Below are 26,283 nucleotides of genomic sequence, written 5' to 3' on the forward strand. Positions count from 1 at the left end.
ATGATGCACATCAGGTGAATTCTTTGTACAAATTAGGCTAAATGCAATAAGTTGAGAGGAGAAATGAAGAGAAAATAAAGCTGATAAAAAGAAAATGTGAAATAAAATGACTGTGAACACAGAAGTGAAAATTTTCAACAGCAATTAGTAAACAGATAGCAAAGCAGAGATGGATACCTAGAAATTGGATTCCAACTATTTTCAGTATGCAAAAACAGAATTAACATGTAATTGAATTCAATGCAAAGAAAAAAATTATAAAATTTCCCAAAAATCTGTTTAAGACAGATTTAGAGATGCTTATTCACAAGGAAAAGAAGATAAATGCTATATACACAAATCACACATGATTTTACCTCTCCAAATACTTTTCCATACAGAAACCAGACAAGAATGTCAGACCTTAAAAACAAACTCTTCACTGCAGCCATTCAGCAACAGCATGCACTTTGGCTGCCCCGGGAATGACCAAGTCTTCAAGGAAAAGGACGTTCACTCAAAGGAAAGTGCAAGTTCTGACCAATGGAATACGTGTCAGGAGGAGGAAGATATACATTAGCAAAGCCTAAAGCCCTCCCAGAACCGCATGAAGTACCTGACCAAAATTACAGCAATAGTCTACAGCAGGAGTGAGATACCCCAAGAAAGGGTCAATGTTGAAAAAAAATGCTTTAATCCTACAAAATATATCAAGATTATCTGCACACCACTGTTCACTGATGTAAAATATTGGTGTTAAGAGTTCTACTTCAGAAGGGCATTTAGCTTGCATATTACTTTGCAGGATCCTTATGAAAATCGTCTGACTATGAGGGATTCCTTTTATATTCTAAGCAGCCAATGCCCGCTTCAACCACTCAGTAGGCTGTAAAATCTTAGACTGTCAACTTATGCAGCAATAATGAAGTCTCTACATTTGCTTTGCATGTACTACTAGAGATCACTGGACAAATATCTCAATATAAAGAGATCTGTGCAACTTTCCACTACAGTCTTTCAATGGCATTCATTATACCTGTGCACAGATGCTGTCACTAGAGAGCCTACTGGTTGCAACAGCTGAAGGTGTAGGATGTAGAAAACAGCCACTGTCCACCAGAAACCAGCATTCCACTCAATTCCAGCCATTGAAAAGATTGTGCAGTATGGATTCTCTCAATACGACAATAATATACACTTCCTTGAAATTTGAACTCTCTAACTTTCTTGCCATTCTTTAGCTTCAAACTCTCTCTAAAAATTTATTTCTATCTTTGATCATCTCTACTGCATAGCTATGAGGCACAGGTACAGGCCATTCAGCTCAACCAGGCCATGCTTCTCTTTATAAGAATATAATAGTCTTTCCTCATCAAAGTTTAAATTGCACAAACATCTTATTATTCTTTCATTGGCTTGTTACTTAACTGAAAAGCATCTTGTGGCACACAAACATGTTAATCACTTTTGTTGCATACTTGTATAAGCTACTATTTCCTATTATTATTTACATTGTTATTACTTCATTACTACTGTAACATTTTACTTAATGATCTCAATTCAGTGTAGGTTAGTAAGGCTTGTTATAATGAAAGTAGAGTTATTTCTGTTGGAAATTACTTTTAAGATTCTCCTTTCTCATTTACCTTGATTTAATATAGGCTATTTAAAATAATTGTTAAAGGCAAAATTAATCTTTTCTCATTTATCTGTTTAAAGAATGAGTATATGTACTTGTAAGCTATATTAATCAGAATACTTTACCAATGAAGAATGCTCAAAATGCTCAAAATGTTTAGCATGGGACATAGGCAGATGATATTGATATTGAAGAGAAGGCATTTGATTTTATCATATATGATACAAAGAGCTTGAAGACTTTCTGTTAGTTGTGGAGGTGAGCCAAACAATTAATGTCTATTTTCAATGGGGCAGCAAATCAATATAGGTTTCTTTCAAAGACAGAATAGTCAAATTCTTTAAGCAATTGCATTGACTTTGAAACTACTTCATGCCTGTCTAATGTCTTATAGTTTCTTCTCCCCTTCCAATCTGGCACTTAATGCAAATGTAGCATTCTGAAGAATCATCTTCATTTTGCAAGGCAGCTGTTGTCCACAGTTTGAGCCAACTGTCAGTTTTTCTAGGATGCCGTGTGTCATGTATATCAGTTTGCAAAGAGTATATACAGTAGTACTAGAAAGTTTGTGAACCCTGTACAATTTTCACTATGTCTGCATAAATATGACCTAAAATGTGATCAGATCTTCAAGTAAGTCCTAAGACTAGGTAAGGAGAACACAATTAAATAAGCAACACAAAGAAATTATATTTGTTCATTATTTATTGAGAAAAATCCAATATTACATGTATTTGTTAGAAAAGCTATGTGAACCTCTGGGGTAATGCCTTCTACAAAAGTTATTTAGAGTCAGATGTTCCAATCCATGAGGTGAGATTGGAGGTGTGGGATGTCGAGGTGCCTTGCCCTATAAAAAAGACACACGAAGTCAGGTTACTGACAGGGCCTGCTCTTCTCAAGAAAGATCTGTCTATGTGCACCATGCCTCAATCAAAACAACTTTCAGAGGACCTTAGAAAAAGAATTGTAGAGATTCATGAAGCTGGAAAAGGCAACAAAAGCATTTCTAAAGACTTGAGTGTTCATCAGTCCACAGTAAGAGAAATCATTTACAAATGGAGGAAACTCAGTATTGTTGCTACTCTCTCTTGGAGTAGGCATACTGCAAAGATCAGACCAAGAACGTAACATGCAATGCTTAAGGAAGTGAAAAAGAACCCAAGGATAACAGTAAAAGATCTGCAGAAATCTCTGGAACTTCCTGAAGTCTCTGTTCATCTGTCCACTATAAGAAAAACACTGAACAAGAATAGTATTCATGGAATGACACCACGGAACAAACCACTGCTCTCCAAAAAAAAAAAATTGCTGCACATCTAAAGTTTGCAAAAGATCACCTGGATGTTCCTCAACGCTTCTGGGACAATGCTCTGTGGACAGATGAGACAAAAGTTGAACTTTTGGCAGAAATGCACATTGCTATGCTTGGAAGAAAATGGCACTGCACACCCAACACCAAAACCTCATCCCAACGGTGAAGTATGGTCTAAGGGATATCTTGGTTTCTGGCTGCTTTGATGCCTCAAGGTTTGGACAGCTTGCAATCATTGAAGGCACAATGAATTCAAAATTGTAACAAAACATTTTATTGGAGAATGTCAGGGTAGCAGTCCATCACCTGAAGATTAATAGAAGCTGGATAATACAACAAGACAATGATCCCAAAGATGAGTAAACCAATAACAGAATGGTTTAAAAGGAAGAAACTTTGTATTTTGGAATGCCTAAGTCAAAGTCCTGACCTTAATCTTATAGAAATGTTGTGGAAGGACCTGAAGCAAGGAAGCCCACCAACATCCCAGAGTTGAAACAGTTTTGTAAGGAGGAATGGCCTAAAATTCCTCCAAGCCAATGTGAAGGATTGATCAAAAGTTACCAAAAACATTTGTTAACAAGGGGTTCAAACCAGTTACTGAAAGCAAAAATTCACCTACTTTTTCCAACAATTACATATTGGATCATTTTTTTCAATAAATAAATGAACAAGTAAAACGTTCTTGTGAACATTTGTTTAATTGGATTCTCTTTATCTAGTTCTAGGATTTACATGAAGATGTGATCACCATTTAGGTAATATTTATGCAGAAATTGAGAAAATTCCACAGGGTTCAAAAACTTTCTATTACCACTTGTAGCTAGCTCTATATCCACTCTAAATAACAGAAAAGTTTGCTCAAGAATAAAAAGCCTAAACTACTCCATCAAACCTGTGTCATAACAGATCTACTTTACTATCAGGTTTATTTGAATCCCAGGTGACTATCTAGTTAGAAAATATTCTCCACCAAGCTAGTACTGATAATTGACATTGGGCAATTCATTAGGGTGATTCCCCAAACCTCACTGCTTCTAGATAACTATGCAGTGGGAAATGAATAAAGTGACTAGAATGCAAACTTCACAGTTATATTATCTTTCAAATGTCACTTACTTTATATGCCGCCTAAGGACAGAAAATGGTCCTAGTCAATGATGCTGTTACAAATGTCTGGTAATGTAATTTGCTGTAAGTATGGTTTGTATTTCAGAGAATTTAATTAAATTGCTCATTGCAAAGCAATCTTTGAACAGGGACATGTTAGACTCTGAGTGCAAACAGACTGTGCTGCCTACAGAAAATCTATCAATTTTTACCCATTTTATCTATAGAGAATTGATCATTTTTCTATATATCTGCATAAAGACTAAAGTAATTATAAAACATGTTTCACTTAAAAATTAGCTACAAATATAACTATTTTATTAATCATGTGCTCTAAAAATTATTCAGAATAACCTCGCTGACATTGTTTATGCAAAAAAAAACCATGGTGGAATTGTCCTTTGCAGTTAGAAAGTGCAGGAGGATGACATTTCTAAAGTCCCTTTGATGTAGGAAATGCCACAGCCAAATTGCACACAACAAGCTCTAACAAATAGCAATGAACTTTTGGTTAACTAATACGTTTCAGTAATGTCCTCTTAGGGTTTCAAATGTACATTGAAAGAATTCAGCTTCTCTTGAAATAGTACTATGAGGTCCCTACCATCCACTTGAAAAGGGAGGTATGACCTTAATTTAAAATTTCAGAAGCAACGGCTTATAACTTCATTCACTTACTTAATGCTCCAGAAAAAGGAAAAGAACAGGTTTATTTGCCCACTTTCGCAGTTTGAGCGAAATGTTCTTTTTTTTTGCATGTTGGATATTTGTTGTTTTCATTGAATGGGTTTCATGATGTTTCTTTGTTTTCATGGCTGCCTGCAGAAGGACAAATCTCAGGGTTGTATACAGTATATATGCTTTGATAACATATGTACGATAAATTTCAAACACAGGACAAAAAGTCAGATATTCTGGACCCTAAGAGCTAGACTGCCATCATTACAACACAAAAGGGCATGCAGCCATGAAGTCCACACCATTTTTCTGAAGAGTAATTCAATGAGTATTATTTCGCTTGTTCAATATTTCACAAATTTATTTCCTTTGTACCTATCCAATTTCTCTTTGTTATTATTGATCAATCATATTTCTGCGACCTTTTCAGGCAGAGTTTCGGCTGATAACCATTCCTTGCATAAGAAGTATATTTCTCATATCCTCTCAGTGTTTTGCACAAAACCATAAGTTATATCCCTTGATCCTTGTACCATCACCAAATGGAGACTGCTTTTATTTGTCTACCTTATCTGAACCTGCCATAATGTTATACAGCTCTATCACTCTTCTTCTCTAATCTTCCTTTCAAGGAAACCAGCACCAGCTTCTCTAGAACAACATTACAAAGTGCTAGAGAAATTCAGCGGATCAGGCAGCATCTTTGCTGGGGAATAAACAGTCAATGTTTTGGGCCAAGAAACTTAATTGAGATTTGCTTCTGGTCTTCATCAGATCACAACCAGCTTCTCTAATTTGTCACTACTAAAACTATTATGGTGTGACTTCCTTGCATCATCACAAGAATCTTCACGTGCTTTTGTTAACAAATACTGTATTCTATGGGGTCCTTTCTTAGAAAAAAAGTCCATTTTGACAACCTCTATTTCCTTCATCAACTATTAACTTAATTAAAAAAACACTATTATATTAGTCAAGCTCAATCTGACTCTCACAAATTCATGCTGACTTTCATTAACTAACTTAAACATTTTCCAAGTGCCAATTAAATTTTCTTGATTATTGTTTCTGAAACCTCATCTGCCAGTGATGTTTTTACCAGGAATATCGTTATTAATAAAATTTAACATGCTTTCCACTTTCCAAGCCTTTGGCTCCTTCTCCTATAGACTCAAAAGATTCAAAATACATTTTATTGATTGATTGATTGATTGAGATACTGCACAGAGTGAGGCCTTCTGGCCCGTTGAGCCATGCATCCCAGCAATCCCCCAATTCAGTCCTAGCCTAAATTACGGGACAACATATAATGACCAATTAACCTACCAACCGGTATGTTTTTGGACTGTAGGAGGAAACTGGAGTACCCAGAGGAAACCCATGCAGACATGGGCAGAATGTACAAACTCCTTACAGGCAATGGCAGGAATTGAACCCAGGTCACCTCTACTGTAAGGCATTGTGCTAACCACTATGCTACAGTGCTCCCTTACTAACAAAGTGTGTATAAATAATACAACCTTGAGATTTGTCTGCTTACAGGCAGCCAAAAAGCATAAAACCCGAAAGAACCCAATTAAAGAAAAGACTAACACCCTAAGTGCTGAGAAAGAGGAGAAAAAAAAACACAAATCATGCAAACAATAAAAGCAAGCAACAGCAATCCGAACCAAATTGAGTCCAAAGACCCGAATCCCGAAGCAGCTGGAGTAAGCCCATAGACTCAGTCTCAGTTCATCATATAGCGGGGAAAATCACCATGAAGCTCACAGACACGAAGCACGTAACAGCCCAAGCAGTCCCGTGGCCTTAGCACCGTGGAGGGAGGAGTGAACATTGAAGAAGAGCAAGTGGAATCAGCCCAACCCTGACCTCCACTCCTGACACTCTGGCTTTTCAGTCTATCTGCTGGTGTATAAATTGTCCAAACACTGGGTCGTACCGTGCACCAGGACCTGGGCCCCACCGCAGTGATACACTAAAGGCCTAGACCTTGCTGCCCAGCACAAAGCTATTCTTGACCTTTCCGAACTAGATCGATCCTTAGATTGACCCAACCTTTCTCCTGGTTTAGGTGGACGGGCACAGAAACACCTCCGCCTTGACTCCTGGCTCTAACTCCATCTCGAACATTTTACATTCTGACTTTGTGTCGCACCAGCACAGCTCACCCCTCAAGTCAGCTTTGCCTTCACTCACCTTTACAATGTTTGCAGTGATAGTTTACTGCAATTTACCTCAGATAAAGAGTTAGTAATAATATTTTTCATATTTCTTGCTTTTTGAACTACCAATGAGCTGTCACCAACTTCAGTTGTGCCTCTTTAAACCAGAAGTACTCCGATGTACATTGTAAGATTGTGGCAAGGCCCTGCACTAAGTCCTCTTCATTTCTAGAACAACTCATTTAACCAATCTGGACCCAACCGGACTATCATCTTTCTAACTGAAGAAAACAGGAGCAAGTTTCAATCATTTATTACATCCACTAAAGGTTGCTTTCTTTTGGGAAGCAACCTTCCCAACAGAAAGTACTTACTATTTTACCCTTGTCCTGGACATTTAAGTATAAATCCTCAACTTCCTCACAGTCTATGCAGATTGGTGATATCTCCTCCTCACTGATGATTAACGATGGCGCAACTCAGGGCTGTGTGCTTAGCCCACTGCTCTAGTCTCTTTATACCTATGACTGTGTGGCTATGCATAGCTCAAATACCATCTATAACTTTGCTGATGATACAACTATTGTTGGTAGAATCTCAGATGGACACAAGACAGGGTACAGGAGCTTCATTAGGAGTTTGAAGAGATCTGTTATGCTAAGAAAAACACTCAAAAACTTCTACAGATGTACTGTGCAGAACATTCTGACAGGCTGCATCAATGTCTAGTATAGGGTGGGGGCTACAACACAGGACCAAAAGAAGCTGCAGAGGGTCATAAATTTAGTCAGGTCCATCTTGGGTACTAACCTGGAAAGTACCCAAGACATCTTCAAGGAGCCGTGTCTCAGAAAGACAGTGTCAATTATTAAGGACCATCAGCAGCCAGAGCATGCCCTTTTCTCACTGTTACCATTAGGTAGCAGGTACAGAAGCCTGAAGACACACATTCTGCCATTCAGGAACAGCTTCTTCCCCTCTGCCATCCGGTTCTTAAATGGACATTGAACTCATGAACACGACCTCACTTTTTAAATATATATTATTTTTGTTTTAGCAGAAGTTTTAGTCTATTCAATATACTTATACTGTAATTGATTGAACGATTGATTGATTTATTCCTCCTCCATATTACGTATTGCATTGAACCACTGCTGCTAAGTTAACAAATTTCTTGACACATGCCTGATTCTGATTCTTCATTAGCTTGAAACTAAATTTCTTAACACTCATTTTCAGATGATACAGTTACATGTTAACTTTACCTGAAGTATATCATTCTGGAGATTGCTTCATACTGAACTTGAGTGGACACAGAATTGCATTGGGCATTTGAATACATTATACACAACAGAATTCCTGATGTGTTCACATCAGACCTATGTCAGTGTTTGGATAACACAGGTTTCTATTCATGTTGACATTAATTGGAGCAAGAAACTCCACATGACAAACTGATGGACACTTCTAGTCAAACCAAGGAACATTGTATAACTTGTTATTTTTCTTGATACTTAGAGGGGCACTCAGTCTGAGGAGCTGACTGGACACTTTCAAAAGTGAATGTAGGCTGCTTAAACCTACTCTAAAATCTACAATGTATTTTGAAAGTAAGGGTGATTTTACATATTCATTCAATGGGTCCCTCAAGAATGTCTGCTGGCACCATTCCATTACTGGAGGGATCACTATGGCCATCAGCTCCTTCATCCCAGCATGATGCACCTCCCTGGTTTACACAGCGTTCACTGGCTCAAGTTTTCCAAGGCTATCATCACTGAGATGTGTGACATTCTGTGGACGGTTTCCATAACCAGAATGCTCTCTCTATGAAGGCCAAGGTCATATTGACTGTTAACTTCCTCAGCTCACATATTTCCACAACTTCTACTGTGTATTCCAATTTGCAATTATCTACTACATTAGAAAAGCACTGTAGATAATACATTTACATAGAAATAAATCTGTCTACTTTGATAATAGTGAGGCCCATGTGGCTTCACAGACACTGTATGGAATTAGTAATGCAGGGTAGAAACTATTCTCATTTTGCAGTGAAATTCAATGAAAGGGGGGGGGCTCTAGATTTTTTATGTCTTTCATTCTTCCAATCATCCATGCTGCAAACAGTTTTAGATGTGTGAGTGACATGGGTTTAGGATTTCCGTGATCTTCTTCCCTGTTTACTTCATTGTACTATCAATAGTAAATAGCATCTCTAGATAGGAGGTGTACATAATTATTGATAGGCTCCAAAAATCTATAACTAAAAGGCAATTGACTCAAATGTAACTAATTACTGTTAGCCTATCAATAGCACATCGAAGAAAAAAAGCATTCAATTTCGTTTGTTTTCCGCAAGCTGCCACTTAAAATTTAATTAATTTTGCTGAAGCCCACCCTGTGTTAAAATGGCCTCTTTGTCATGGTTGAAATGAAGCCAACAGTAAATACATGGGCAATGAGCCATGCACTGAGTCCTGCACCCGACTTTCTTTTTCTAATCTGATGCTCAGCAGCACTAAATAAAATAAATGGTATAACTACACTGGAGTAAGGTTAGAAACTCTGGAGGGATCCTGGTGTTTGACATGACAATGGCGGCATTCTAGGATTGGATGCATTGGGATGATCTTTTAATATGATATCACTCTTGAAGGGAAAATTTGCCTTGCAGAGGCTGAGGGAAGTAGAAAATAAATATGAGGACTAGTTTACTGATTGAATGTCAGTATCTACTAACAGTAGTTGAAGATGTTAGACAAGATTTTATCTGGTTCATGTAGAATAGGATTTGTAATTTTCGGAGATCTTTGCAAACAATAAATTTGTATTTCTGATTAGCACGTGAGCAGCAGGCTATTTGGAAATACACAGAAACAAAGACAGTTCATTTGTCAAGGTCAACTTGGAAGACTAGTATTCAGACATTCTCGCTTTTCAGAAAGTAAAATAATTCTAGTTTTTGGAAAGTATATCTTTGCTTAGAATCAGAGTCATCTATATTTGATACTAACATATTCAAAAAGGCCTAAAAACATAAACTAAAGGTCAGGATGGTTTTGTGTAAGAACTACAGTTATCATTTAAATGCAGTAAAACGGTTCTTAAAAGTCCTTTGAAATGGCGTAGTAAGCCATTCAGTTTCATCATATTGCTGTGTTGAAGCTGAAAAAAGTTTGAACTAGGCAGACCAGATGGCACAGCAAATTCATTCCCAATACAGCTGACCTTGTAAGGGCGTCCTAAAGCTCATCTCAGGACTGGTTTCGAAATTGGGAGACATGTCCAATGGAATATCAAGCAATAGCCTGACATAATCATGCCACAGAATCAAAACACACAGAGGATATGCCACACATTCTATCACAACCCCTGGATATACCTTGTCCCACAGGAACACACCCACCAGAGGTGGCAATTCAGGTGCAAGAGAAAAGAATTTGGAGTCTTCAACAATGACTCCAGATTCCATGAGGTCATATATCATTGGGTCAAACTTGGGCAAGGAAATATACTCCTGATTACAGTCCTCTCTCAGTTGATGAATCAGTGACCCTTGGCATTGAGCATACTTGGAAAAAGCACTTTTAAGCTCGGCATTCAATACTATCATCCCCTCAATACTGATCAAGAAAGAAACACCAATACCCTTGAATGGAAAATCCTACAAGAAAGAAGTAGTCCATCGTGGGTAAAGCCCTCCCCACCAATGAGCACATCTATATAGCACACTGCCATGGGGAAGCATCATCCATCACAAAGGACCCCCAGCACTCAGGTTATGCTTTCTTCTCGCTGCTGCGTCAGGAAGAAGGAATCAGAGCCTCAGGACTCACACCACCACGTTCATGAATAGTTAATACCTCTCAGCCATCAGGTTCGTGAACCAGTGGGGATAACTTCATTCATCTTCACTTGCCCCATCACTTAACTGTTACCACAAACCATGGTCTCACTTTCAAGGACTCTTCATTTCATGTTCTCAATTTTTATTGTCTGTTTATTAGTTTATTTATTAATTATTGTTGTTATTATTATTATTACTTCTTTTTGTATTTGCAGCTTGGTGCCTTTTGCACATTGGTTGTCCACCTTGTTGGTGCGGTCTTTCATTGATTCTGTTATGGTTATTGGATTTATTGGGTATACCCACAAGAAAATCTCAGTTGTATATGGTAACATATATGCTCTTTGATAATAAATTTATTTTGAACTTTTAATAGCAAAGGCACAAGATGTACTTTTTCTGGACAATTTTAATGTAATCACCAAAGGGCTTGGTATTTTTTTTCTTGCTCTTAGGCAATACATCGAAATCAAGGATGACTTGTTTCTACTCCAACTTTGTGGGATTTGTTGTGATTTATGAAGCTAAGGTGGGACCATCAGATTGGGGCAGGAGCTGCTTGATAGAGTGCTCAAATTGGCTGTTGGCAAGGTAGTGTGCTACTTCTACCAGTTAAACTGCACACCTTCATGCTCTGGATGATATATCAAGGATTCGTCCAAATGTTGGGAGAAAATGCACATTTTAAAAAGGCTTTGTCCTCACTTATCTAGCTCTGACAGATGCATCAGACCATGATATCTTCAGTAAGAGACAGCCAAGTGAGACGTTATGTGCCAAATGATGAAGTTGGGTTGAGTAACAGAATTGAATGGAAAACAAACATAAAGGTTGTTTACAAGAAGGGGATGAGCAGACTCTATTTTCCAAGAAAGCCGAGATTCTCCAATGTGTTCAGCAGGTTATTGGAGATCTTTTACTAGTCTGTTGTAGCAAGTGCAGTCCTTTTTGTGGCTATTTGTTGGGGAAGCAGCATCGGTGCTGGTGATACAAAAAGACTTAATAAAATCATCAAAAAGGCTGGATCCATCTTTGGCTACAACCTGGTCTCTTTCCAGTTAGTGGTGGTGAGGAGGTCACTAAAAAAACTGTTATCCATTATGGACAATCTGGCACATCCTCTCCATGATCTACTGAATAAGCAGTGGAGTGCCCTTTCAAACAGGCTCATTCAACTCCGCTGTCACAAGGATCGTTACAGAAAATCTTTCCGACCAAATGCAATAAGCGTATATAACAGTTCATCTCTGTGCAACAGGAGAACACACATCATAGTACAATAGTTTCTGTCTCATTATTTTGTACATTATTATTGCACATTGGTAAATTATTATTGTGTAAATTATTATTCTGTTCTTTATTTTAGTTATTATTATATTTATTATTAGTGCTTATTATTATTGCTAATTGTGTTTTTAAATGTTGCTGCTGTAACAAAATAATTTTCTACTTGGGATCAATACTTAATATTATTATTATACATGTAAAAAAGACAACCAACAGAATATTTTATTTAATGTTGTACTATGGCTCTTAGAATCTATCAATACATTGCTACAAACAACCTATAAATGTGAAGATGAAATTTTCTTTATGATCTATTGTACATTGTTAATCTCTCCTCAATATACATTTCATTTATTTATACTTCCTGATATTATCTTTCTGTGACTTCAATATTTAATTGAAAAATGCCTTCTTGAATTTACAATTCTAAGTCATTGAATTCAATTGTATCTGTTCTCTTGCATGTTGTCAAACATAAAATAGCCTCAAGATATCTACAGTGTCTATAAAAAGTATTCAACCCCCCACCCCCATAAGTTTTTATGTTTTATTGTTTTATTGGATTTAATTTGGCTTTTTTGACACTGATCCACAGAAAAGACTGTTCCTTGTCGAGGTGAAAACAAATTGGTCTAAATTTATTACAATTATTAAACACAAAATAATTGATGCATAATTATTCACCCCTTTCAAGTCAGTATTTAGTTGATGCACTTTGGCAGCAATTACAGCAATGAGTCTGTGTGGATAGGTCTCTATCAGCTTTGCACATCTGGACACTGCAATTTTTCCCTATTCTTCTTTACAAAACTGCTCAAGCTTTGTCAGTTTGTGTGGGGATTGTGAGTAAAGAGCCCTTATCAAGTCCAGCACAAATTCTCAGTTGGATTGATGTCTGGACTCTGACTTGGCTACTCCAGGACATTACCTTTGTTGGTTTTAAGCCATTCCTGTATACCTATGGCTTTATGCAGTGAGTCATTGTCTTGCTGGAAAGCAAATCTTCTCCCAGCTCACAGTTCTCTTGCAGACTGCATCAGGTTTTCCTCCAGATTTCCTTGTATTTTGCTGCATTCATTTTATACTCTACCTTCACAGGACCTGCTGCAATAAAGCTTCCCCACAATATGATGCAGTATGATGCTTCATGGTAGGGATGGTGTTTTTCTGATGATGTGCTGTGTTTAGCTTATGCTAAACATAGTGTTTAGTCTGATGGCCAAAAAGCTCAATATATCAGACTATAGAACCTGCTTCCAGCAGACTTCAGAGTCTCCTACATGCCTTCTGGCAAATTCTAGCTGAATTTCATGTGAGATTTTTTCAACAGTGGCTTTCTCTTTGCCACTCTCCCATAAAGCTGTGACTGGTGAAGCACCCAGGCAACAGTTGTTGTATGCGTGGTCTCTCCCATCTCAGCCACTGAAGCTTGTAACTCCTCCAGAGTTGTCATAGGTCTCTTGGTGGCTTCCTTCACTAGTCCCCTTCTTGCATGGTCACTCAGTTTTTGAGGACAGCCTGCTTGAGGCAGATTTACAGCTGTGCCATATTCTATTTCTTGATGACTGACTTAATTGTAATCCAAGGGATATTCAGTGACTTGGAAATTTTCTTGAATCCATCTCCTGACTTGCGTTTTTCGAAAACCTTTTTGCGGAGTTGCTTGGAGTGTTCCTTTCTCTTTATGGTGTCGTTTTTGCCAGGATACTGACTGACCAGCAGTTGCACCTTCCCGATACATATACTCTTATGACAATCAATTGAAACACTAGAGATCTCCATTTAACTAATTATTGCTCTGCTTTAAACCTTTTCTTCTTACTAACCTGTCCAAATGTTCTTTAACTAAAACCAATTGACTGCAGCAGTGATAAGTTGGCGTGTCATATTAAAGGGGTAAATACTTATGCAATCAATTATTTTGTCCTTGTCCTGAAATATTGACTGTAATATTTTCCATAGATGCTGCCTGGCCTGCTGAGTTCCTTCAGCATCTTGTGTGTGTTGCTTGGATTTCCAGCATCTGCGGATTTTCTCTTGTTCACACTCAATTAGTTTGTGATTTCTATTTGTAATTAATTTAGATCACTTTGTAGAAATCTGTTTTGACTTTGACACAGAAGAGTCTTTTTCTGTTGATCAGTGTCAAAAAAAAGCCTAATTTAATCCACTGTGGATTCAATGTTGTAAAACAATAACAAATGAAAACTTTTAAGAGGGTTGAATACTTTTTATAGGACCTGTATATAATATGTAGTTATAGAGTACTATAGCATGAAAATAGGCTCTCCAGTCCAACTCACCCATGCCAACCAAGGTGCCTAACTGAGCCAGTTCCATTTGCCTGCACTTGGTCCATATTCTTCTACATCTCTTCTTCTTACTAAAGGTTCTTTAAATGTTGGAATTTTACCCCACTTCTACCCCTTCTATCAGCTTGCTCCATAAACCCACTATCCTCTGGAAGATGAAGGCACCTGTGAACAACGCTAGTAAGGTGACATCCTCAATGTGATTCAGTAAACAATTCCTTTCACTTCTTTTACAGCTTCTTTTTATTTTGGATATGTTGTATATGTTTCTGCTGGTGTTGGAGCATGTTATTTACAGTCTGGTAGTGTGACTTCAGGCCAATCAGGCAATCTGGTGCTTTGCAGTCTCCAAGAGTGTTGCACGAGTCTGTGACTAAAGCATGTGGCAAACAGGCCAGGAAGCCAGAGATAGGGTGCAAGCCTATGATAGTCTCCACCTCTTGCCGATCTCACTGATTATAACCCTGAGGAAGATTGAAATCACTGAGGGCGGTGAGGAGGTGAGCGAATCTCAGCCATGTCTACCAGCTCGCTGCTGCAGGAGAAGTCTGTGTGTGGTGGTCTCTCGTTCTCCACCCCCAAGGGAAGGTCCTTGCATTTGAGTGATCCCTCTCTACCTACGACAGATGGTGTCAGAGCAATGTTTAATTGTCATAGATTGTAGGTTTGGACATTAATTCAGCTTTTATGATGCATGCTCTTTTTTGTTACTACTTTTGGGTGAATTTTGAATTGGGCAACCTGCAAATAATGAACACTGAGCTGAAATGAACTGAAATACCCCTTCTGATTTGGAGTTTTGTGTTCTGTGTTTTTGGTCTTTCCTTTGCTGTTTAGACGATGTTTTGTGCATGGTGGGGGGTTGATATTTGATGTTTTCCTTTGAATGGATTGGTTTCATGGTTCTTCGTTGTTTCGTGACTGTGGGGAAAATGAATTTCAGGGTTGTATACAGCACACACACTTTGATTATAAATGTACTTTGAATCTTGAATCCTCTGTAGGAAAATCTTGGTCTTCAGGTCACGTTTAGATTTTTCCCTCTCACCTAAACCTATGCCCTTTATGTTTAGACTCCCCTTCTTTTAGAAAAAGATTATGACCATCCTCCTTATCAATGTCTCTCCTGATTTTATAAGCATCTGTAAGGTCACCCCTCATGTTCCTTTGCTCCAGAGTAAACAGTCCAATCCTATCCAGTCACTCTTCATAACGCTTGACCCAGCAACATCCTCGTAAATCTTTTCTGCACCATCTCTAGCTTAATCACATGCCTTCTACAGTACAGCAGGAACCAGAATTGCACGGGTGTGCTGGAGTAATGATTTCAGCTATTCAGCTGCAAAGGTATTTTCATGGTTGTTATTAAATAATATTGAAACCAGAAAGAAAGTAAATTAAATAAAAGAAATAAATTAAAGTATAGTCCACCTCATAAGATACCATTCACAATGCTTGTGCCACATAAAACAGTTCAGGATGGCTTGGTTACTAATGCCACATACAGTTATAGAGCCCAAATTTGACCTTGTTCTTAAGTGGTATCTGTAGAGAGTCTGCTCACTACCCCCATGGTTTCCTCCAAACACCCTAAGTTCTTCCCATATCCAAAAAACACACTGGTAGCTTAATTAGATTCTGTGAATTATCCCTTCATGTTGGTTAATGGCAAAAATAGAATGATCGAAGGCATGTGAGAGAGAATAATTTGTAGGAGTAGGATGAAATAAGTTCAAGTTCACTTTCAAGCTTAACTGTCATTCAACCTTACATGATTACCCATGAATACAGCCAAATGAAACAGCAGTACTTCAGGGACAAGGTGCAAAACACAGTAGCAACAGTCATACACAGCTAAGGCACATATCACACATATCAGATAGAAGTCAACATAGAATTACACCAGAAAAAAATAGAAATAAATAATTATGTTTCCCAAGGGCCTGAGTGACTTGTCCTGTAAATTGATGGCGCATGGGTGTCGATGGCAAGAACAAGCAGCTTTCGTAAGTCCACAGATGAACATACACATGCACACAATCCACCTTGTCTCCCACTGAGCAAACACTGGAGGGCAGCACTAATGGGAGGGGGCATCTCTCAAACCAGCATGGACTCCATGCCACTCAGCCTCAGGCGTTTCCCCTCATGGTCTGAGGCATGAGGCCTAGTCCCCGCTACAACTGTGGGTGAATGGGACTGATGGGATTTTGGGTTTAGAGGTAACAGGCCCTTCTGGCCCAATGAGCCCACAGAACCATTTACACCCATGTAACCAATTAACCCACTAACACATCCATCTTTGGAAAGTGGGAGGAGACTGAGAACTGGAGGAAATATACACAGTCATGGTGAGAACGTACAGATCCCTTATTAATAGTGGGGATAATTGAAACCCAATTACAGGCACTGCAAAGCGTTATGCTAACTGCTATGCTACTGTGCCATGGATAAAATAAACTGAATAACTTTCTCTGTTGTCAGAATTGTACAACAGCATATTGGATAAAGAATAGGAAGCAACTAATCCAAAAAAGTATTCTAGAGCGTGCTGCAATGTGCTTTTCTGATCATATATTCCTGATAAGTTGCCCTATAGATTACTGCCCCATGGTATTGACCTGAACAATCATGAAGTGCTCTGACCGGCTAGTAATGGATTGTATAAAAGCCCTCCTTCCAGCTACATTAGACCTTTTCCAGTTCACCCACCGGTGCACTGATGACACCATAGCTTCTGCCCTCCACTCCGTCCTGCCCCACCTAGAAAATGATTCCCCATATGCCAGGTTTTTGTTCATTGACTTCAGCTCAGCATTTAACATGATCATCCTCAGAGGATGGTGGATAAACTATCATCATAGACTCAGCACCATTCTCTGTAACTGGATCCTGAAAGACCCCAGTCAGTCCAAGTTAGCAGCAACATCTTAAGCTCCATCACACTGAGCACTGGTGCTCCAGGACTCTGTGCTCAGCCCACAGCTGACCCACTACTGCACCGCCTGATCTACCTCAAACCACATCATCAAGTTCACTGATGATACTAGAATCATTGGGCTCATCAGCAACAACCATGAGTCCGCATACAGGGAGGAGGTAGAGTGTTTGTCAAATGGTGAGAGAATAACAACCTGAGTCCCGACACGGACTAGACAAAAGAGATGACTGTGGACTTCAGCAAGGCACAAGTCGACCACTCTCCAGAGCTCTTCAATGTTTCTTGCCGTAGAGAGAGTGAAGGGCCTGTTACCACACCTGAATGTTGCGTGTGTCTTATTACAAGCAGTCATGCAGAAAAAGAACTGAACTTTGTACAATTAATAGCAAGCTACTGCATTTCAGATCTTTTGACAGAACAAAGGTCACCAATGAAGCAGCTGAAAATAGCTGTGGTTAAGGAACTCCTACTGCAATATCCTGGGGATGAAAATGACTAACCACCAACCACAATCATAATCAAGGCAACACACTCAAAATGCTGGAGGAACTCAGCAGGTCAGGCAGCATCTATAGAAAGGAATATGATGAATGGTCTTTGTCCAAAACGTCGCCTAGTTATTCCTTTCCATAGATGTTGCCTGACCTCTAGCACTTTGTGTATGACTTCCAGCACCTGCGAATTTTCTCATGGTTGACAATCAAAATCAAGGTCGCTCTCATACACAGTACGATTCCAAGCATCGTACTGATTTCAGATTGATGTCCACTTACCTACTAAACAATGGAAAAGCTAAAATGAAACTTATTCTACCCCTCCCCAATCTTGTAACATTTTACATTAACTGACAATGAAATATTTTTGCATTTTTAGATGGAAAGCATCATCAAACACCAAATTATTTACAACGCACAAGCAAAAGAATTTAAAGAATCAAAGAAAGACCAATCATTTACCAAGCAGCTGTTCCACCCAGTATAATGAGCCTGAAACCTGTCCTTGTCTTTTACATTAGTCATACTGAGCAGTAGAAATATTACAGAGAAAGTGTGGGCTAAATGACAGACAATTCATTGTATTGTTGCAGGCATTTTGCTGGATATTTTTATGTGGGTATGCAGAAAGTGAAAACTTAGCCTTGCTGACATCCAACAGTTGACTGCTCAGCATACTTTAAAAGGGTAAGTTTTCATTTCCTTCCTTTGATTTAGAAATTAGTGCATGAAATGGAATTTTAAATTACAATTAGTCCCGAAAGAATGCTACATTTTTGCAAGGAATGAAAGAGTACAAGCATAGCAAGTATTTTGAGAATTCAGGATCCAGAAGCTGATTTGTCTCACTATCCTTGCAAGATCACTATCATTGATTTCTATTAGCAAAAACTAAATGAACATCATTGTATGTTTTCAACTGTAGCTTTAGTGAGACACAACATTTCAAATTCCATTGTTATGATTTAAATCTTATCAGCCTGATTTTGAGAGTCTAATGGGAAAGGCAGCCCAGTCTTAAATTGCTGGTTATTAGTATAATCTGGAAATGCATTTCAACTCTCTGCTTAATTGAATTTATTAAATGTCTGGAACAAGCTTCCCAGTTTTGTTCTTTTATATCTCCTATAGAGATGACATATTGCTGCAAACGGACAATGATGCCATTCTTCCCAGAGGACTCCCATGTAGGGGATAAAATAACAAATACTTTCACCTTTGCATTTTATACCTCATTAATTTTGACCCTTCCTTGCCACCATTTCTGTAGCATTTCCATGCCCTCTGTTGCTATAAAAATGCTTCAGATACATTTTTAGCAACTACAGTAAGTGTTATTGTTCAAGTCAGTACAGATTATAAATACAACATATTTAGTTTGGAAATCATAGTAAATGTTTGTCAAAGTATCACATATTCAGGGTTGTCTTTTCAAATGCAAAAAGTTAATAAATCATTTTAAATTATTTATCTATATATCTATCTGTTTATTTATTTATTTACTTGAAATATTAAAAAGAATTCTGGCATTTTTCTATCTGCATATACTCATTTCTTTTTCTTTCCCTCATAATCTTTAAGTTAAATTTGGAAGTATTTTTCTACCGCTTTCAAATAATAATAATTTGTCTATTACAATATAAACATGGAAATGATAAAAGGTCTGAGAAAAGCAGAAGTAAAAACAAACTATACTTGGTTCATCAAAACCTCTTGATGAAAGTATTCACAAAAGTAATGAACAAAAATAACATTAACCTTGACAATGTTAACAGAACAATTCTATTGTATACGGTTAAACAGCATACAGGGATCATATTACTCAAATTGATCCTTTTAGTATCAGGAAAACAACACACAAAATAAACACATATTACAGAGAATTAAGTAAATATTAGTTAAACACAATGTGAAAATTCCACTTTATATTGACAATACTGGAGTAATCTAAAGATTTGAGCTAAATGTAAAAGTATCAAGTTGTAAGGGGATGGGAACCAGTGTGTCTGAACAGGTAGTGGTGAGGATGGGGAGACAGATGTTGTTCAGACCTCAAAGTCAGGAATCAAAAGGTTGAGCATGGTGCAACTAATGTTCTGAGCTGTGCATATTTCAAGAAATATTGTAGGAAAGGCAGAAGAGCTCAGGGCATGGATCAACACATAGAATTATTATATTTCAGCCATTAGCGAGATTTGCTTGCAGGAGGGGCAGGACTGGCAGCTCAGTATTCCAGGATTCCATTGTTTTAGATGCAACAGAGCAGGAGGGATAAAACAGGAAGGGGTGGTGTTACTAGTCATAAACAATACCGCAGCAGTGCTCAGTCGGGACAAACTAGAGAACTTGTCTAATGAGGCTTTATGGGTGGAACTGAGGAACAACAAACGTATGACCACATTGATGGTGCAATATTATAGACCACCCAGTAGTCAACAAGATTTAGAGAAATCAATTTCTAGAGAGGTCGCAAACTGTTGCAAGAAACATAAGGCTGTTATAGTAGGTGAATTAACTTTCCATGTATTGACTAGGACTCCCATACTGTAAAATAACTAGATAGGATAGAGTTTGTAAAATGTGCTCAGGAAAGTTTCCTTAATTAGCACATAAAAGTCCCAATAAGAGTACATGATACATGATACTTGATCTCCTATTAGAGAATAAGACAGGGCAGGTGATAGAGGTTTGTTAGGGGGAATACTTTGCACCTAGTGATCATAATTCCATTAATTTCAGAGTAAATACTAGAAAAGATAGGTCTAGCCCCCAGGTTGAGATTCTAAATTGGAGAAAGCCCAATTTTAATGGTATCTGAAATAATCGGGCAAGTGTGGATTGGGACAGGCTGTTTTCTGGCAAAGACAAAGGCCATCGAAAATGAAGTTTTGAGAGTACAAACATTGGATGTGCCTATTAGAATAAAAAGGTAAAGTTAACAGGTTTAGGGAACCTTGGTTTTTGAGAAATATTGCCCTGTTGTTTCTCCCCACACCAATTTGGCACATTGGGTGGCAAACTTGCTGTTTCTTTAGCATTTTGTCTGTTTTATGAGGCCGAGTTGCTAGCTCGATGCTCAGCCCAGCACGAGTAGAACTCATGCAAGGATTCGAACCCAGGGAAGTCTGGTGCTGATACCACCACACCATAGCCCCTGGCTAAGAAAACAGAAGGCGCACAGAAGGTAGAGACAGTTAAGAACAAATGAGCTACTCATGGAGTACAAGAAATGCAAGGGAACACTTAAGAAATAAATCAGGAGGGCTAAAAGAAGGCGTGAGGTTTCCCTAGCAGACAAGGTGAAGGAAAATCCTACAGGATTTTACAGATATGTAAAGGGCAAAGTTGCAAGGAACAAAGTTGGTCCTCTGGAAGATCAGAAAGATAATCTATGCATGGAGCCAAAAGGGAAGGGGGAGATCGTAAATGATGTTTTTGCATCTGTATTTACTCGTGAGATGGACACAGAGTCTATAGAAGTGAGGCAAAGCAGCAGCGAGGACATGGAGCCTATACAAATTCCAGAGGAGGTTCCTAAACCTGCTATCTTTACCTTTGATGACCTACCTTCAGGCAAGATGAAAGTAAGGTTGAAAGAGTACAGAGAAAATTTACAAGCGTTTTTCTGGAACTGGAGTACCTGAGTTATAAGGAAAGACTGAATTGACTAGGACTTTATCCCTTGGAATATAGGAGGTTGATAGAGGTATAGAAAATTATGAGGGATATAAATAGGTTAAATGCAAGCAGTCTTTTTTCTCTGAGTTTGGGTGGACAACTAGATGTCATTGTTTAAGAGTGGAAGGTAAAAAAGCTAAAGGGAACATGAGGAGAAACCTCTTCACTCAGAAGTTCATGAGAGTGTGGAACAAGCTGCCAATGCAAGTAGTGCATGTAAACTCCATTTCAACTTGTTAAGAAAAGTTTGGGTAGGTAAATGGATGGTAGGGGTATGGAGGCCTAGGGTCTGGGTGCAGATCAATGGGACTAGACAGTTCAAATGGTTTGGAGCAGACTAGATGGGCCAAAGGACTTGTTTCTGTGCTGTTCTTTTCTATGACTCTATCAACTGCATTAACTAGTCTGGGGGTTCCTCTTGATGGCTTGATAATTTTAATCAGTGCAAAGCTGAACTACAGTATGCAGTCCGTTTAGTCCTCAAGTTCAATCTCTACACTCCAACATCTAGCTAAATTTATTAGGGTCAACAGTAAGGATTCTAGTACTTAAGGACAGCGTAGTCAGACAAAGCTTCTAACCTAGAATCACGAGAGGCTGGCAATGCTAGGAATCTAGATTAAACAGAAGACAACCTGATGGAAGCAGGAAGTGGTTGATGTTATGAGCCTGCACAAAGCATTCATTTACTTCCAAAGATGCTACTTGATTTGCTGAGTTCTTCCAACAGTTTGTTTTTTAGCTAAATCTGTCCGCAGGCATTGGATAAGGGTTCAGCTGTGATGTACCCTCATCCAGAACGAAATTGTTTGTCAAGATTCAACACATGTACACAAATATTGGTAAATTAGCTAAGGAACTCAAAATAAAAACCACAACTGAATCGTAAAATATCAACCTCTAATAAACCGCAAATTTGTTGCTTGCTTGCTCAAAGAAAATACTTCAGTTACTGGGATTTTACTGTTGTTATTGCCTATCACAAGTTTGATAATTCAATGTCCTCTAGTCAAAGTAAATAAACAGAGATCTTTCTTAAATGACTTTTGACAACTTCTGATAATTAAAGTATAGACAATATCTCTTTATATCACGTTAAGTTGAAGAAATATTAATCTGATGGTAGTGAATACAAATCAATCTGTCATATTAAATAATATAATTTTGTACTTCATCAGCATCTAATAAAATGTATGAAAATAACAGCTTTACCGTTTCATATCACCTAGCAGTAGATTTTGGCATTACATGTATGACAACTGTTGTTGGTAGCAACGTAGTCTAAAAATTGTAATAACATCCACTTAAGGTCTCAAGATATTGTACATTAACATTAAAAAAAAGATATAGGAAATACTCAAGAAGTAAGGCAGCATCTGAGAAAGTACTTTTCAACCTAATCTTTTAGATTCATAATTAAATCGATGGAACTTAAATAATTGCCCAATCATCAGAGGTTTGAGGGGTGGGAGGAAGGGAGAGGTGGAGGAGGGGGTGAGTGGGAGGAGAGGGGATGAGGTGGGGGGGTAAGGAGGGGAGGGGGTGACAGTGGGGGAGAGGGAAGAGAAGGAGAAGGGTAGAGGGGTGGAGAGTGGGAAGGAACAGGAGTTCTTGTGGGTTTTGACGAGAAGGGTAAGCAATAGTAAGGTGACGACAGGTTTAGTTTTTTATTATCCTCGAAGCTTTTTAGTCATAGCAGGCGAGCTCAGACTTGTCGTGCTCCTCTTCTGCAAGGTGGAAGGCTGCTAGAGTCCCTGATGACTTTGTACAGGAAGGGTCTGCTACAGCTCCTGGCAGGCAGCAAGGTGGCACTTGAGTTGTGCTTAGATTCATTTTGCAGCCTCAGTGATGTTGAGATTTTGTAGATAGTATGTTTAGTGAGTTAATCACACTGCTGTTGATAGGCCGAAGGGTAAGGAATGGGTGACCAACAGGTAGAGCAGCAGGTGGTACAGGAAGTGTGCAGTCAGCTTCTATTGCTTTGGTTACAGTTGAAGGAGAAATATCATCAGGGGAAGGCAGCAGTAGCCAAGATCAAGAGAACGAGGTGGCAGATAAATGTATGGCTGGAGAATTGGAACAAGGGGCAGGGATTCACATTTCTGGATAATTGGGACCTCTTCAGTGGCAGGCATAACCTGTACAAAAGGGACGGATTACACTTGAATCCGAGTGGGACCAATATTCCTGTGGGCAGGTTTACTAAGCTGTTGGGAGTGGTTTAAATTAATATGGCAGGAGGATGGGAACCAGTATGATGGAGCTGAGGATGAACCAGCAGGTTTACAAGTAGATGATGGATGTAACATGAATGTAAGGAAGGACAAGCCGATGACTGGGTACAAATGCAGACAAAGCAAAGAGTTAAATGGTACCACAGCGGCAAAATTCAAAACAGCTAAGAATGCAGATCTGAAATTGCTATATTTAAATACATGTAGCATTTGGAATAAGGTAGACAAACTCGTGGCGCAATTAAAGATTGGTCGGTATGATGTTATGGTCATCACTGAGTCACAGCTGAAAGAAGGCCATAGTAGGGAGCTTAACATCAAAGGATATACTTTGTATCGAAAGGACAGGCAGAAAGGAGTTACATCTTTAGAAAGAGGTGACATAGGGTCAGAGAGTGTTGAATCTTTCTGGGTGGAGTTAAGAGGCTGCAAGGATAAAAATATCTATTATAGGAATCATATATAGGCCTCCAAATAGTAGCCACAATATGGGGTTGAGATTGCAAAAGGAACTGGAAAAGGAATGTAATAAGGTAATGACACAACTGTAATGAGGGACTTCAATGTACAAGGGGATTGGGAAAATCTTGTTGGTGTTGGATCGCAAGAAGGGGAGTTTGTTGAATATCTACCAGATAGTTTTTTAGAGCAGTTTGTGCTTGAGCCTATTCATGGAAAGGCTATCTTAGATTGGGTGTGTGTAATAACTCAGATCTTATAAGGGAGCTTAATGTAAAGGAACCCTTAGGAGGCAGTGATCATAATATGATTGAATTCATACTGCAATTTGAGAGGGAAAAGCATAAATCACATGTATCAGTATCGCAATGAAATAAAGGGGATTACAGAGGCATGAGAGAAGAGCTTGCCCAAGTGGATTGGAGGAGGATACTGGTGGGGATGACAGCAGAGCAGAGATGGCTGAAGTTTCTGGGAATAGTTCACAAGGCGTGGGATAGGTATGTCCCACAGAAGAAATTGTTCTCAAATGGCAGGAGTAAGCAACCATAGCTGACAAGGGAAGTTAATGACAGCATAAAAGCCAAAGAAAGGGGCATATAATGTAGCAAAAGAAAGTGGGAAGTTGGATGATTGGGATGCTTTTAAAATCCAAGGAAAGACCACTTCAAAAAAAGCTGTAAGAAGGGAAAGATGAAATATGAGGGCAAACTAGTCAATAATATAAAGCAGGATACTAAAAGATTTTTCACTCAAAGGATAAAAGGGAAGTGAGAGTTGATATTGGACCTGTGGAAAATAATGCTGGTGAGGTGACAATGGGGATAAAAAAAATGTCTGATAAACTTAATCTAAGTACTTTGCATCAGCCTTCACCATGGAAGATACTTGCATTAGGCCAGAGGTCCATGAGAGTCAGGGAGCAGGAGTGAGTGCCATTGTTATTACAGCAGAAAATGTGCTAGACAAACTCAAAGGTCTGAAGGTGGATAAGTCACCTGGACCAGATGGACTACACCCCAGAATCCTGAGAGAGGTTGCTGAAGAGATAAGGGATACATTGGTCATAATGTTTCAAGAATCACCTGTTTTTGGCATGGTCTCGGAGGACTGGAAGATTGCAAATGTCACTCCACTCTTAAGAAGGGAGGAAGGCAAAAAAAAGGAAATTATAGTCTACTTAACCTAATCTCAGTGGTTGGAAAAGTGTTGGAGTCCATTATTAAAGATGAGGTTTCAGGGTACTTGGAAACTAAAGATAAAATAAGTCAAAGACAATATGGTTTCTGTAAAGGGAAATCCTACCTGACAAATCTCTTAGTGTTCTTCAAGAAAGTAACAAGCATTGTGGACAAAGGAGAGGCAGTGGATATGATTTAGTTGGATTTTCAAAAGGCCTTTGACAAGGTGCCACGCAGGAGGCTGCTTAACAGGATAAAATCCCATGGTGTTACAGGAAAGATACTGGCATGGAATGGCTGACAGGCAAAAGGCAATGAGTGAGCATAAAGGTCTTTGCTGATTGGCTGCCAGTGACTAGCGCTGTTCCTCAGGGGTCAGTATTGGGACCACTACTTTTCACATTGTTTGTCAATGATTTAGATAATGGAACTGATAGCTTTCTGGCAAAATCTGTCGATGATACAAAGATAGGTGAAGAGATAGGTAGTGCTGAGGAAGCAGTGCGATTGTAGCAGGACTTAGACAAATTGGAAGAATGAGCAAAAAACTGTCAGATGGAATGCAGTGTTGGGATATGTATGATAATGCATTTTGGTAAAAGGAACAATAGTGCGGACTATTTTCTTAATGGGGAGAAGGTTCAAACATCAGAGGTGAATGTTAACTTACAGGTTGAGTCTGTGGTAAATGAGGCAAATGCAATGTTGGCATTTATTTCAAGGGGAACAGAATATAAAAGCAAGGAGATAATGCCAAGGCTTTATAAGACACTAGTCAGGCCACACTGGAGTTTTGTCAGGTTTTGGGCCCCATATCTCAAAAAGGATGTGTTGTCAGTGGAAAGAATCCAGAGGAAGTTCACGAGGATGATTCCAGGAATGAAGGGGTTAACATATGAGGAGTGTTTGGCAACGTTGGGCATGTACTCACTGGAATTTAGAAGAATGTGAGGGGATCTCA

At 38.7% G+C, this 26,283-nt stretch overlaps 2 protein-coding genes and 1 long non-coding RNA gene across 14 annotated transcripts in view; 1 reads left to right on the forward strand and 2 right to left on the reverse strand.

The window, feature by feature from the left end:
- ppargc1a (peroxisome proliferator-activated receptor gamma, coactivator 1 alpha) overlaps positions 1-26,283 on the reverse strand; it is a 589,189-nt gene that overhangs the window by 223,064 nt on the left and 339,842 nt on the right. The window lies entirely within an intron of this gene.
- LOC132404651 (uncharacterized) lies at positions 2,379-17,558 on the reverse strand. The gene is made up of 3 exons (XR_009515635.1): positions 17,470-17,558; positions 4,722-4,862; positions 2,379-2,468 (listed from the first exon to the last, which is right to left on the reverse strand). It is a non-coding gene; the product is annotated as an uncharacterized LOC132404651 (long non-coding RNA).
- Positions 18,297-26,283, forward strand: part of LOC132404648 (E3 ubiquitin-protein ligase BRE1A-like) — a 142,353-nt gene continuing 134,366 nt past the window's right edge. For all 11 annotated transcript variants that reach the window (XR_009515623.1, XR_009515626.1, XR_009515624.1 and 8 more), the window contains exon 1: positions 18,297-18,457. The gene's annotated coding sequence lies outside the window, so the exon portion shown is untranslated. The remainder of the gene's footprint in view (positions 18,458-26,283) is intronic.

This window comes from Hypanus sabinus, chromosome 14 (genome assembly GCF_030144855.1).
Source record: "Hypanus sabinus isolate sHypSab1 chromosome 14, sHypSab1.hap1, whole genome shotgun sequence".
Classification (NCBI taxonomy): Eukaryota; Metazoa; Chordata; class Chondrichthyes; order Myliobatiformes; family Dasyatidae; genus Hypanus; species Hypanus sabinus.